The following is a 13,295-nucleotide window of genomic DNA, read 5'->3' on the forward strand; positions in this document are numbered from 1 at the left end:
TTCCATTGATAGGGACTAGGGGTTGTATTAACTATAATCCCGCACTCGCCATAAGACAACTAGGGTACCCCATGAGGGGAGCGCCAACCGAAGAAAGTCTCTCGCCTTTCCTTGTGAGGGATCTAGGCGCGCAAAGTCTCAAGGTGATACAAAGAGTCCACAAGGCGTGGAGAAGTCCGTTGAAGAAAGACAAGGAGCTTAGAGGCATCCGAAATGGCGTCATCGGTGGTTATCATGGATGGTTAAGAGTTCACACGCGAGGGTTAGATTGGCTCTCCAAATTGAAAGTTATCAATGAGGAGAACTTCGAAGCTCCGGAGGAAGATGAAGAAGTCCAAGCTCTCAAATTAGAGCTAGGGAAGGCGAGACTCGCCAAGGAGAAGTTCAAATCAGTCGCTACACACATCCGGAAAGAGTGCACCAAGTTACAAGAGGAAAACGCGGCCACTGCAAGAGCCCTTGAACAAGAAACTAAAAGGGCCCGCAAGGAGGAATATGGTCGAGAGAAATTCCGAGGAGCATTGTGGGGTAGCAACAGTGAGCTCAAGCTCCGAAGAGAGGAAAGAGACCGGTCACGGGTGCATGGCATGATCTTAAAAGAAGAGTTAGTTGCGTGCGCAAGATCCAAGAGGAGTTTGGCTCAACACTTGGAAGCCTCGGAGCAAAGCATGCTAGCTATCATAGGGCAATACAAGGAAGAGTTGAACCAGTCTGTGGCCCATGAACAAAAGCTAGTGGAGGATTTTGCACAAGTGTACGCCGAAAAAGAAGCAAGAGGGAGGGTGATTGACGCATTGCATCAAGAAGCGACTATGTGGATGGATAGGTTCGCCTTGACCTTGAATGGAAGTCAAGACCTCCCGCGTCTATTAGCCAAAGCAAAAGCCATGGCCGAAGTGTGTACGGCCCCCGAGAATATTCATGGGCTAATCAATTACTGTCAACACATGATAGATTTGATGGCCCACATAATTAGAAACCGTTAGGTTCTCTTGTAACACCCTTGTATAATCTTGGCTAGATGAAAGCTTTGTTCTTTTTATAAAATGAGAAGTTCTGAACTCATCATGTTATCATAAAAACCCTTGGGGTGGATCCAAGTGCTCCAATCATTCATTTGCATATTCATGTTTTGGTGGCATACTCACCGTTGTTTATTTCTTTAGGAATTTCATCATAACTAAGAAAACACCAAGGCACCCCTATAGCACTCGATCCAAAAAAATGGATAATGAAGAGGGCGTGTGGGAATAGATGAAGGCCGATCTATCGACCTTAAAAGATCAAATGGCTTCCATCTCGGAGGTCATGTTAAAACTCCAGAAAACTATAGAGGATAAAGCCACGACAACCGCCTCCAGTACAGTTAGGGAAGCGGAGCCGGTGCTGCAGCCCGCCTCAAATCCGGGCCGAGACAGAAACACGACAGTGTTTGGTCGAAGGTATAGCCCGCAAGCTTATCCTTATGGCTTGCCTCCGGACTTCACTCCCCGTGCCACCCCGGAAGATTTAAGCCAAGCCCCTACTTTCGAGGGGCAGCTCCCACCTTATGACGACTCTCCCGGGCAAGATGATGAGGAAGGAGATACCCATCTCGGTCCCCTGCTCCACCTCAAAGATCCGTCCCCCCATGAACTACCCCAACCAAACATAGTCTGCCATATTCCGATTTCACCCACACCCGTAAAAGAATCTGTTCCCTTCGTGGAAGATAAGGGAAAGATTGAGGCGCTTGAAGAGAGGTTGAGAGCAGTCGAGGGCCTCGACAATTACCCATTCTCGGATCTAGCGGACTTATGTCTCGTACCCAATATCGTCATTCCTCCCAAGTTCAAAGTACCGGACTTTGATAAGTACAAAGGGACGACATGTCCGAAAGGGCATCTTCGGATGTATTGCCGAAAAATGGGGGCGTATTCTGCGGATGAAAAGTTGTTGGTCCATTTCTTTCAAGACAGCTTGGCCGGAGCAGCTGTAGCATGGTATACCAATCTGGAAGCTTCCCAGATCCGATCATGGAAGGACTTGGCAACTGCCTTCATTAGGCAGTACCAGTACAATACGGATATGGCTCCCGATCGAAACCAGCTTCAGTGTATGACTAAGCGAGAGCATGAGTCCATTAAGGAATATGCCCAAAGATGGAGAGATCTCGCAGCCCAAGTCGTACCACCCATGACAGAAAGGGAGATGATCACAATTATGGTAGATACGTTACCCACGTTCTACTATGAAAAGCTGATAGGCTACATGCCAGCTAACTTTGCGGATCTCGTCTTCGCCGGAGAAAGGATTGAATCTGGACTATGAAGAGGCAAGTTCAAATATGCTTCCAATGTGGCCCCCAACAACAACAGAAGAGCCCCAGTAGTGGGCGCGAGGAAAAAGGAAGGAGACGCCCACGCGGTCACCACCGCCCAGACGTGGATGAAAGCACCCCAAAATATCCAAAGCTCATACCAGCCCAATCCCCCAAATTTTTTAATCCGAGCCGGGAATTCCCTCCCGACTCAAGTAAAAGGACCACCCGCAGCAGAAAGAGCGCCAGCCCAACGCACAGCTCCAGCCGCTCCCCGGCCAGTTAATAATACAGCCCCCGGCGCGAGCTATAAATATGCACAGCACCCGCCCCCGAAAGATAACTTCTCTCCTATTCCCATGGCATACTCCGAGTTATGGCCTTCATTATTGGAGAATCACTTGGTGGTGGCCATACCCGGGAAGGTCCTCCAGCCACCCTACCCCAAGTGGTATGACCCGGGTGCCATGTGTGCGTACCATAGTGGGGTTCCCGGACACAACATTGACTCCTGCATCCCGTTCAATTATAAGGTACAACACCTGATTAGTGCCGGCTGGCTATCGTTTCAGGAGGAAGGCCCAAATGTTAAAACCAACCCGCTAGCTAGTCATGGAGGGGCTAGCGTGAATGCCGTCGAAGAGGATGGGCCATCGCGGGCAAAGAGATTAAGAGAGGTGGCTACTTCTAGACGCTTCATCTATCAATCACTATAAGCGGCGTGCATGGTCTCCCGTGGTGGAGACGAAAGGGATGAATGTTTGTTTCACCTCGGGGAGTCGCATGACATGGAAACCTGCCCCGCGGTGGAAGAATTGCTTCAGCGGTTCATGGATTGCGGGCAGCTTGAAGTGTCCATAGGAGGGAGGGAAGAACCAAAAATTTGCATGCAGTCGCAAGAGAAGAAGGTTCCTCTAACCCCCAAGGCCCTAGTGATATGTTTTACTAGGAAAGGGACCGGCTCCACACCCATGTATCCCCGGACAGCGCCCAAGCCAACGCCATTTGCATATGAAAGTAATAAGTTTGTTCCGTGGAAGTATACCCCTCCCGCGTCCAGCGAAAGAGTTGCAACCGAAGTTGACTCCCTGTCAGCTAAGGTAACCAACATCACTGGCCTCAGTGGCGTAACCCGCAGTGGTTGGGTGTTCGCTTCCCCTCACCCGGCGGAGTTGCCCTCCAAGGGAAAAGTGCCCATGATCCAAGAGCCCATAGACATAGCCACCCCTCAAAAGAAGTAGATCCTCTAGTAGTAAGAGGGGCTGAAAAGAAAGAGGGTCTTCAAGGAAAAATAGTGACTTTGGAAGAGGCCCATGAGTTCCTCCGCCTCATCCAACAAAGCGAGTTTAAGGTAGTCGAGCAACTGAATAAAACTCCAGCAAGGATCTCTTTGCTTGAACTACTCATAAACTCCAAGCCTCATCGTGCGCTGTTGATAAAGGTCCTTAACGATGCCCATGTAGCACATGATATCTCAGTGGAGGGTTTTGAAGGCATCGTTAATCATATAACCACCAACAATTATATCGCGTTTGTGGAAGAAGAGATTCCCGTTGAGGGGAGAGGACACAACAAGGCTCTACATGTGTCGGTGAGATGTATGGACCACGTTGTCGCAAAGGTACTTATCGACAATGGATCGAGTTTGAATGTAATGCCGAAGACCACTTTGGAAAAGCTTCCTTTTAGTGCGTCATGTTTAAAACCGAGCTCGATGGTGGTGCGGGCCTTTGATGGTACTCGGCGGGAAGTGATGGGGGAAATCGACATTCCCATACAGATAGGCCCCCACACTTGCAACGTGGTGTTTCAAGTAATGGATATAAATCCCGCCTATAGCTGCCTCTTGGGAAGACCTTGGATTCATGCGCTGGGAGTGGTCCCTTCAACACTTCACCAGAAATTGAAGTTCGCAGTGGGTGGACTTGTAGTGATAGTGTCAGGTGAAAAGGATATGTTAGTGAGCTGCCCCTCCTCCTGCACCTCTGTGGAACCAAGTCCGTTGCTACCTTCTCTCTCCAACGCGGCCATAATGGTGGCGCGTGTTATGCTCAGGAACGGATTTGAGCCCGGAATGGGTCTAGGCAAGGACGGCCTCGGGAATGCCGACGTGGTCGATATCAAGGGAAATCCATACAAATATGGATTAGGGTATGAACCCGGGATGCCAGGGAGGAGGAATGTGCCGTCAAGACTTCGGGCGGATAGGGTATGGCCCGGCCGTATTAGCTAGTGTTTCACCAGCGCTGGAATGGTGTCCGAGGAGGAGGTGGCCGCGATAGAAGAGGAGTTCCCTCAAGACCCACCAAGTTTTGTGCAACCATGCCACCCTGATTCCCAAGTGGGGAACTGGCGCGTGATAAGCCAGTCAGAAGTCTATACCGCTGATTCAATGTAATTAGAGCCTATAGATTTCCTTTCTCTTTTGTTTTGTGAAACCTACCTTATTAAATAAACAAAGAGATCTTGTTTCATCTGTTCTTGCAGTTCCACCTTTTCTCATATCATTTTGCATGTTTTTGTTTCTTTTGTCTTGTTTGGTATAGATATGAGGGTCGATTCTTTGAGGATCCTAACAACGAGGGTTTGACAATCGATTTCGATCGAGATATAAGCCAAACGATAAACGAGGAAGAGGAAGAGGACGTCTTGTCACCAGAGTTGGAGAGGTTGGTCGCTCAGGAAGAACGTGAAATGAAGCCTCACCAAGAAGAAACCGAATTGGTAACTTGGGGACCACGGAGGAAAAGAAAGAAGTAAAGGTAGGAACCGGTATGACCGCGCCTATCCGCCAAGGCTTGATAACCCTTCCTGAAGAGTATCGAGATGCCTTTGCGTGGTCATATCAAGACATGCCCGGTCTGGATTCCGACATTGTGCAGCATAAGTTGCCTTTGAATCCTGGGTCTTCCCCGGTTAAGCAAAAGTTACGAAGAATGAGACCCGAGATGTCTTTAAAAATTAAAGAAGAAGTAAGGAAGCAGTTTGATGCAGGTTTCTTAGCAGTGGCGCGGTACCTAGAGTGGGTGGCCAACATTGTCCCAGTCCTGAAAAAGGACGGCAAGGTTCGAATGTGTGTAGACTACCGGGACTTGAACCGAGCCAGTCCTAAAGACAATTTTCCCCTGCCACACATTGATATATTGGTAGATAATACAGCCAAATTCGCCCTTTTCTCATTTATGGATGGTTTCTCGGGGTATAATCAAATAAAGATGGCACCCGAAGATGTAGAGAAGACCACTTTCGTCACCCTATGGGGGACATTCTGCTATAAAGTGATGGCCTTCGGGCTGAAAAATGCTGGGGCAACCTATCAGCGTGCCATGGTGGCGTTGTTCCATGATATGATGCATAAGGAAATAGAAGTCTACGTAGATGACATGATTGCCAAGTCTCGGACTGAGGACGAACACCTTGTCAATCTGCGTAAGCTGTTTGGAAGGTTGCGGAAATACCAATTAAAACTAAACCCAACCAAATGCACCTTTGGGGTAAAGTCGGGGAAGTTGCTAGGATTTATCGTAAGTCAGAAAGAGATAGAGATAGATCCCGAGAAAGTAAAGGCCATCCTTGAAATGCCGGAACCACACACGGAGAAGCAGGTTCGGGGGTTCTTGGGCAGGTTGAATTATATCGCGAGATTTATCTTACAACTCACCCCTACCTGTGAGCCCATTTTCAAGCTATTAAGTAAGAACCAGGCGGTCCTGTGGAACAGTGACTGCCAAGAGGCCTTCAAGAAGATCAAACAGAGTCTCGCAAATCCCCCGGTGCTCATGCCACCTGTAACAGGAAGACCACTTTTCCTGTACATGACCGTGTTGGATGAGTCTATGGGGTGTGTGTTGGGTCAGCATGATGATTCTGGGAAAAAGGAGCAAGCCATCTACTATCTGAGCAAGAAGTTTACCGCATGTGAGATGAATTACTCAATGCTGGAAAGAACGTGTTGTGCTCTGGTATGGGCATCACATCGGCTTAGGCAGTACATGCTCAGCCATACCACGTGGCTTATTTCCAAAATGGTTCCCGTGAAATACATCTTTAAGAAACCGGCCCTCACGGGACGAATCGCTAGGTGGCAGGTACTATTATCTAAATTCGATATCGTTTACGTCACCCAAAAGGCGGTAAAGGGAAGTGCCTTAGCAGATTATTTGGCCTAGCAACCCCTCCAGGATTATCGACCGATGCACCCCGAGTTCCCAGATGAAGATATCATGGCCCTGTTTGAAGAGAAGCGGACGCACGAGGACATAGACAAATGGATTGTTTTCTTCGATGGGGCATCTAACGCTTTGGGCCACGGAGTAGGGGCAGTCCTTGTATCCCCGGATGATCAGTGTATTCCTTTCACGGCTAGGCTAGGTTTTGATTGTACCAACAATATGGCCGAGTACGAAGCATGCGCCCTCGGGGTTCAGGCGGCCATTGATTTTGATGTAAAACTACTCAAGGTGTATGGAGACTCAGCTTTGGTGATACGCCAGTTGAAAGGAGAATGGGAAACTAGGGATCCGAAGTTGATACCCTATCAAACTCACATCTTAAGGTTAGCCAAGTACTTTGATGACATTTCCTTCCACCACATACCCCGGGAAGAGAATCAAATGGCTGATGCATTAGCCACCCTGGCATCCATGTTTCAACTTGCCCCACACAGGGATCTGCCGTACATCGAATTCAAATCTCAAGGCAGGCCGGCATATTGTTATGCAATAGAGGAAGAGCGGGATGGGAAACCGTGGTATTTCGACATCAAACAGTATGTCGAGAACAAATAATCCCCACCAGGGATTTCTGACAATGACAAAAGGACGTTGAGGAGATTGGCTACTGGTTTCTTTGTAAGTGGTACCATCCTGTACAAACAAAACCACGACATGACCCTCCTACGATGCGTAGATGCCAAAGAGGCGAACTTCATGATTGAGGAGGTCCACGAGGGTTCCTTTGGGACACATTCCAATGGGCATGCTATGGCCAGAAAAATCCTTAGGGCCGGTTATTACTGGCTCACTATGGAAAGCGATTGTTGCTCTCATGTAAGGAAGTGTCATAAATGTCAGGCATACGCGGACAATGTCAATGTTCCGCCACATCCTCTGAATGTTATGTCCGCCCCTTGGCCTTTTTCCATGTGGGGAATAGATGTCATTGGGGCCATCGAACCCAAAGCATCGAACGGTCACCGCTTCATTCTTGTGGCGATAGATTACTTCACCAAATGGGTAGAAGCAACTTCTTATACTAATGTCACGAGGATTGTAGTAGTCAAATTCATCAAGAGGGAGTTGATTTGTCGATACGGACTCCCTAGGAAGATCATTACTGACAATGGCACCAATCTGAACAACAAGATGATGCAGGAAATGTGCGAGGATTTCAAGATCCAGCATCATAACTCCACCCCTTATCGACCAAAGATGAATGGGGCTGTAGAGGCTGCGAATAAAAATATTAAGAAGATTGTTCAGAAGATGACAGTGTCATACAAAGATTGGCATGAGATGTTGCCTTTCGCCCTGCACGAATATAGAACCTCGGTACGAACTTCTACTGGGGCAACGCCGTATTCCTTGGTTTATGGGATGGAAGCAGTACTCCCATTTGAGGTAGAGGTTCCTTCTCAGAGGATAATGGCGGAGTCAGGCCTAGAAGAGTCAGAATGGGCTCAAGCACGCTACGACCAACTTAACCTTATTAAAGGTAAGCGTTTGGCCGCCATGAGCCATGGGCGTTTGTATCAATGAAGGATAAAGAACGCATTCGACAAGAAGGTACGCCCGCGCAAGTTCAACGAGGGGGACCTCGTGCTGAAGAAAATGTCCTATGCTGTTAAAGATAATCGAGGCAAGTGGGCCCCGAATTATGAAGGACCTTTCATGGTGAAAAGAGCTTTTTTTGGGGGTGCTCTGATACTCACCCACATGGATGGCGAGGAGCTGCCCTCGCCCGTGAACTCCGATGTAATTAAACGATATTACGCTTGAAGTCTGGGGCAATCGAGAGGACCGTTGCATGTTTTTATTTCTGAATTTTTCTCATTCTTCTTGGTTTCCTCTAGGGATTCCCATTCACTGTATTTGTCTCGTTTCTTTGAAAAGAAAAGATGGGCGAGGTTTCAGTCCTCCCTTTGGTTTCAAACCTTGTGTTTTAGATTTGTTATAACTTGAGCCCTCTTTGCTCGGTGTATGGGGTGCCCCAAACGCTTATTTAAAATTGAATCTAACCAGCCTTCACTAAAATAAAATCATCGCATTAGAAACATTCATACATGCACATGCACATGCATATCTTGTGATAGCAAGGAGCAGAATCGTCTCAGGCCACGGTCAGAAGTCAAGACAAGTCAATGGCAGAAATCAACCAAGGTAAGACGATGACCGGTCACGATTGGCCGCATATTGTTTGTCTCCTACTTGCAGGTACTTAGGGATGGAGACGAATGGAGGATAGGATCGCGACCGACCAATCGTCACCCCTTCCCGGCGCTGGGCCAGCGGAGAACATCGCTGCAAGGCAGCCTAGTATCCTTTGAATTCGTAGTATTTTACTACTATTGTTTGTTTTTTAAGTAATCGACGCCTAATTCTAACTAAAGTAGGTTCAAGTAGGCAAAACGCTAACCCATAAGAGGGGGGGAGGCATGGTTAATGCACCCTAAAAAAAATAACAAAAAATTTGGCAGGTTAGCTCGCCTGGGCGAGCAACCCTTGCATTCAAAATATAAAAACGAGAAAGGGGAATGTTTTTTGCATCCAAAAACTCCGCCCCCCCCCCCCCTCATTCAAAAGAGAGGACTCACGAAGGCTTGCAGTTTTAGCTCCCTCAAGCCACTTTTGGTTGCCTTTTGCTTTCATTTTTGGTGTTATTACTCACTCCAACAAGTAAGTATTCAATCCTTGAGTTTTTAGCTTCCCATTGGTGTGTTTTCTTCATCTTTTGGTGCTCTAAATTTTGAGAACGTGCTTATATTTGTGGGGCAGTTTTGGTTTGTTTTTATGCTTGATTTCTTGAGTTGAGGATTTGAATGAGAAGGCCTTAGGCCTATGCTGTATTCTGAAGCAATGGGGCATGCCACATTGTCCCCATCCTCTTGCAATTTATGTACAAACATGCACTCACCAAGTGCTCGGTGAAATGCCCCAATGATATATGAATATGATTTTGTAAAATTGGGAGAGTGGGACTGTTTCTTATATGTAGGTACAACATAGGAGATTCAAAATAGGTGCCCAAATGCAATTCGAAGCTTAGGAACCCAAACTTGTAGCTTCAATGCAAGGAAACATGCTTATGGCTAGGAATCCAAAATTTGGTTTTAGAATTAGAAAAACATGAAAATTAGGACTTGCTTGTGAGAGTTTTTGCTCGAATTTAGGCTGCCCCATGTTTGATACTTTGCATAGAGGTAGTGTGGAAAACACCTTGCAATAGTGTGTATACATAGGTAAATATAAGGGGCATGAAATTCTTTGCAAAGGGTGAAGGAATATTGATGTCGCTTCCTAAATGAATGTATGATAGCACGGGATTCCCTTTTGAATGCAAGTATGTGCATAATGTAAATATCTTGCCAATATGCATAAGTGTGAGTGAAACAATGAAAGTTTGTATGGTATATATATTTCGAGTGTGTGTAGGTAGTTTGTGATAGCAAATGTTTAGGATATAGTTAAGTGTAAATTTTGACGCAATGCCTTGAGCGTGAGAATGTGTGTTCTTTTCAAATGCATATATGTATGACAATTAGAATGTGTTGGATGGCCTCTATGTTGATATAAATAGTAGGATATTCCACACATACGTGTTTGAGCTGTTTCTGGGTGAGGGGTTGATGCAATCCTACCCCGCAAGGGCATTGGATAGAAAACTCCAAGTAGATTGGGCCAGAGATGCAAGAGAAGGCCCTAGGGTTCTTATGAGCCTTAGGGTAGATTTCGGGTCCATGGGCTAAGTACGAGCCCACTTATCTTTGTAAATATTAGATTAAGGTTTCATTATTTTTGGGCCTTGTATTTAGGGCTCCATAATGTAGGTAGGGTACCTTAGAAATATAGGATTTTTCAGCCTTGTATTTTAGGGCACCTAGACTAGTTTTTGTATTAGGGTAGTTTTGTAATTTCACATGCACTAAGTGGATATTTGATGTGTGTGGTTGGAAATAAATTTAATTGAATTGGTAGAAGCCCAATCCAATTAAATTTTAGAGGGGGAGGTGAGCATTTGCTTACTACACCCCATTGCCACATCATATAGTCACACTTTGTGCATGTCCTTCATGCTTTTCATGCCTCATGACACCTAAGCACACTTAGTGGAGAATCTTGGAATTGATCTTGGATTAGTGGGCTGAACCATAACTAAAATTCACTAATCATAATTAGTGAAATTTTGGCTCCAAAGTTTGGCTCCACAAATTCAATTTCAAATTCAAGTGAAATTTGAATTTCCCTCCAATTTTGTGTGACACTTAGGCTATAAATAGAGGTCATGTGTGTGCATTTTTTTGAACTTTGATCATTTGAATATTAAACTTCAGATCTCAAAGCTCATTTAGAGCACAAAATTTCGTGCTCTTCTCTCCCTCTCCCTTCATTCATCTCCTTCTTCCTCCAAGCTCTTATCCATGGCCTCCTATGGTGGTGAGCTTCTTCTAGACTCATCTTCTCCTTGAAGTGGCGTCTCCTCTCTCTCTCCTTTTCTCCATTCCGCTGCCATTCATCTTCCAAGAAGCAAAGGAATCCATTGATGAAGAAGATCCTAGGCCTACAAGCTCCAATGGAGCTTGCATCATGTGGTATCAAGAGCATCTTCATCTAGGTGATGTTCTTTTGCTTCCTCTATCTTTTTGTTCGGTGAATTCTCTTTAATTCCTTGTTATTCATCTTATTCTCCATGAATATCCTCCATTGTCTTGTGGTTTGGTGCTGTTTAGAGTATATTAAAAAAAAAAAACCCGATCAAATCTTAGATCTACACTTGTTCTTGCATTTCTATGGTTCAAATTTTGTAGATCTACTCTTGAATCTTGTTTTTGTGTTGATTTTAGGTTCTATCATTTTTCATTCATAATATTCTTGTGCTGAACCTTAGGTCTAAATTTTCTTCCAAAATATTGATTAGAAAAAAAAAACACAAAAATGTAAGTGTAAATCACTTAATCCATGTTGTCTTAGAGTCATGTTTAGTCATAGTAATTGTCACATTATGTTCTAAGTTTGTATTGAATTTTATTTTGTTGATTGAATTCTAGATACATTTGTTCATGTATTCTTGTCATTCTTAGCCTATATTTTGAATTTTGAGTCTAATTCATGCATGTTATTTAGTTCATAACATGTTCTAAATCAATTCCTAGAAGTAGTCTTGTTCTTGAACTTTTTTTTTGCTTTCTAAGTTTCCTACATGATGCCTATGATGAAGTTGAGTTGTGGCTGGATTTGTGAATCAAAATAAGTCTTAAGCTCTCTTTAATTGTGTTATTCAAGATAATTGAGCATAAGCAAACACAAATTGTAACTATCCAAGCCTTAAGCAACATAAACACTACTCTTGATTTCTAGGTTGAAATTGCTGGTGCTGGCAGCTTGAACATACGAACTTGTATAAATTACTGGGAATTGGTAACTACGTTTTTTGAGCTGAAACATTTACTGAAAGAGATCTAGGAAGGATAAAGCGGCTAAAGGAACCAGTTCCGCTCCTGAATATGACAGCCACCGTTTTAGGAGCGCTGAGCACCAGCAGCACTTCGAGGCCATCAAGGGATGGTCATTTCTCCGGGAGCGACGCTTCCAGCTCAGGGACGACGAGTATACCGACTTCCAGGAGGAGATAGTTCGCTGGCGTTGGGCATCACTGGTTACCCCCATGGCCAAGTTCGACCCAGACATGGTCCTCAAATTTTATGCTAATGCTTGGCCTACAGAGGAGGGCGTGCGAGATATGCGATCCTGGGTGAGGGGTCAGTGGATCCCGTTCGATGCGGATGCTCTCAGCCAGTTCCTGGGATACCCTTTAGTGCTGGAGGAGGGCCAGGAATGCGAGTATGGCCAGAGGAGGAACCGGTCCGACGGGTTCGATGAGGAGGCCATCGCCCAGTTGCTATGTATACCGGTGCAGGATTTTGCCCGGACTGCTGCTGGGAGACGGGTGTGGATCATGCACACCAACATGACCACCCTAACTCAGATCTGGATGACTTTGTTGCTCAGCAACATCCAGCCCAGCGATCATAATTCCGACCTCCCCCTGCCGAAGTGTCAGCTGGTGTACGCCATCCTGACACGGATGAGCATTCACGTGGCTCAGTTAATCACTGATGCCATCTATCTATTTGCAGGTATGGCGCTTACCAGGCACCCTCTGGACCCGGATAAGTCCAACAGGGCCCTGGGATTTCCTGCTTTGATCACAGGACTCTGCCAGTCGTTTGGAGTCCCCGTCGCGCCTAGCAAGGTGATTCGGCCGTCCATCACCTGAGCTTTCATTGAGAAGTATTGCACACAGAGACAGGCCCAGGGGGATGCTCCGCAGGCCGCAGACGCGCCGCCACCTCATCAGGCTGGTCCAGCTGGATCGTTTGATACAGAGCAGTATTTGCGGCATTTGGTTCGCCAGCAGGCGGCCAACCATTGGGCGCATGTACAGACCCATGATTGTCTTTACCAGTTGAGCCTCAGCCTGCAGAGCCAGGGTTTTACTTCTTTTCCGTGCCCTACTCCGGACCAGTTCAGGGCAAAGGTCGCATGGCCTGGAGATTGGCCTGAGGCCCGGGCAGGAGAGGCGCCAGCAGAGGCACCAACAGAGGCTCCCGACGAGGCAGATGAGGCCCGCGAGGACGAGGAGATGACCGATTTACTTGATTTCTTAGGAGGGAGCGGAGCCACATGATTGGGAGATCCCTTGATCCATATTTCTTTTTGTTTCCATTTTTCTTGTTATATATCATCTTATTTTTGTTTGACTAAGGGACTAACGTTTGTTT

Source organism: Glycine soja, chromosome 20 (assembly GCF_004193775.1).
Source record: "Glycine soja cultivar W05 chromosome 20, ASM419377v2, whole genome shotgun sequence".
Lineage (NCBI taxonomy): Eukaryota > Viridiplantae > Streptophyta > Magnoliopsida > Fabales > Fabaceae > Glycine > Glycine soja.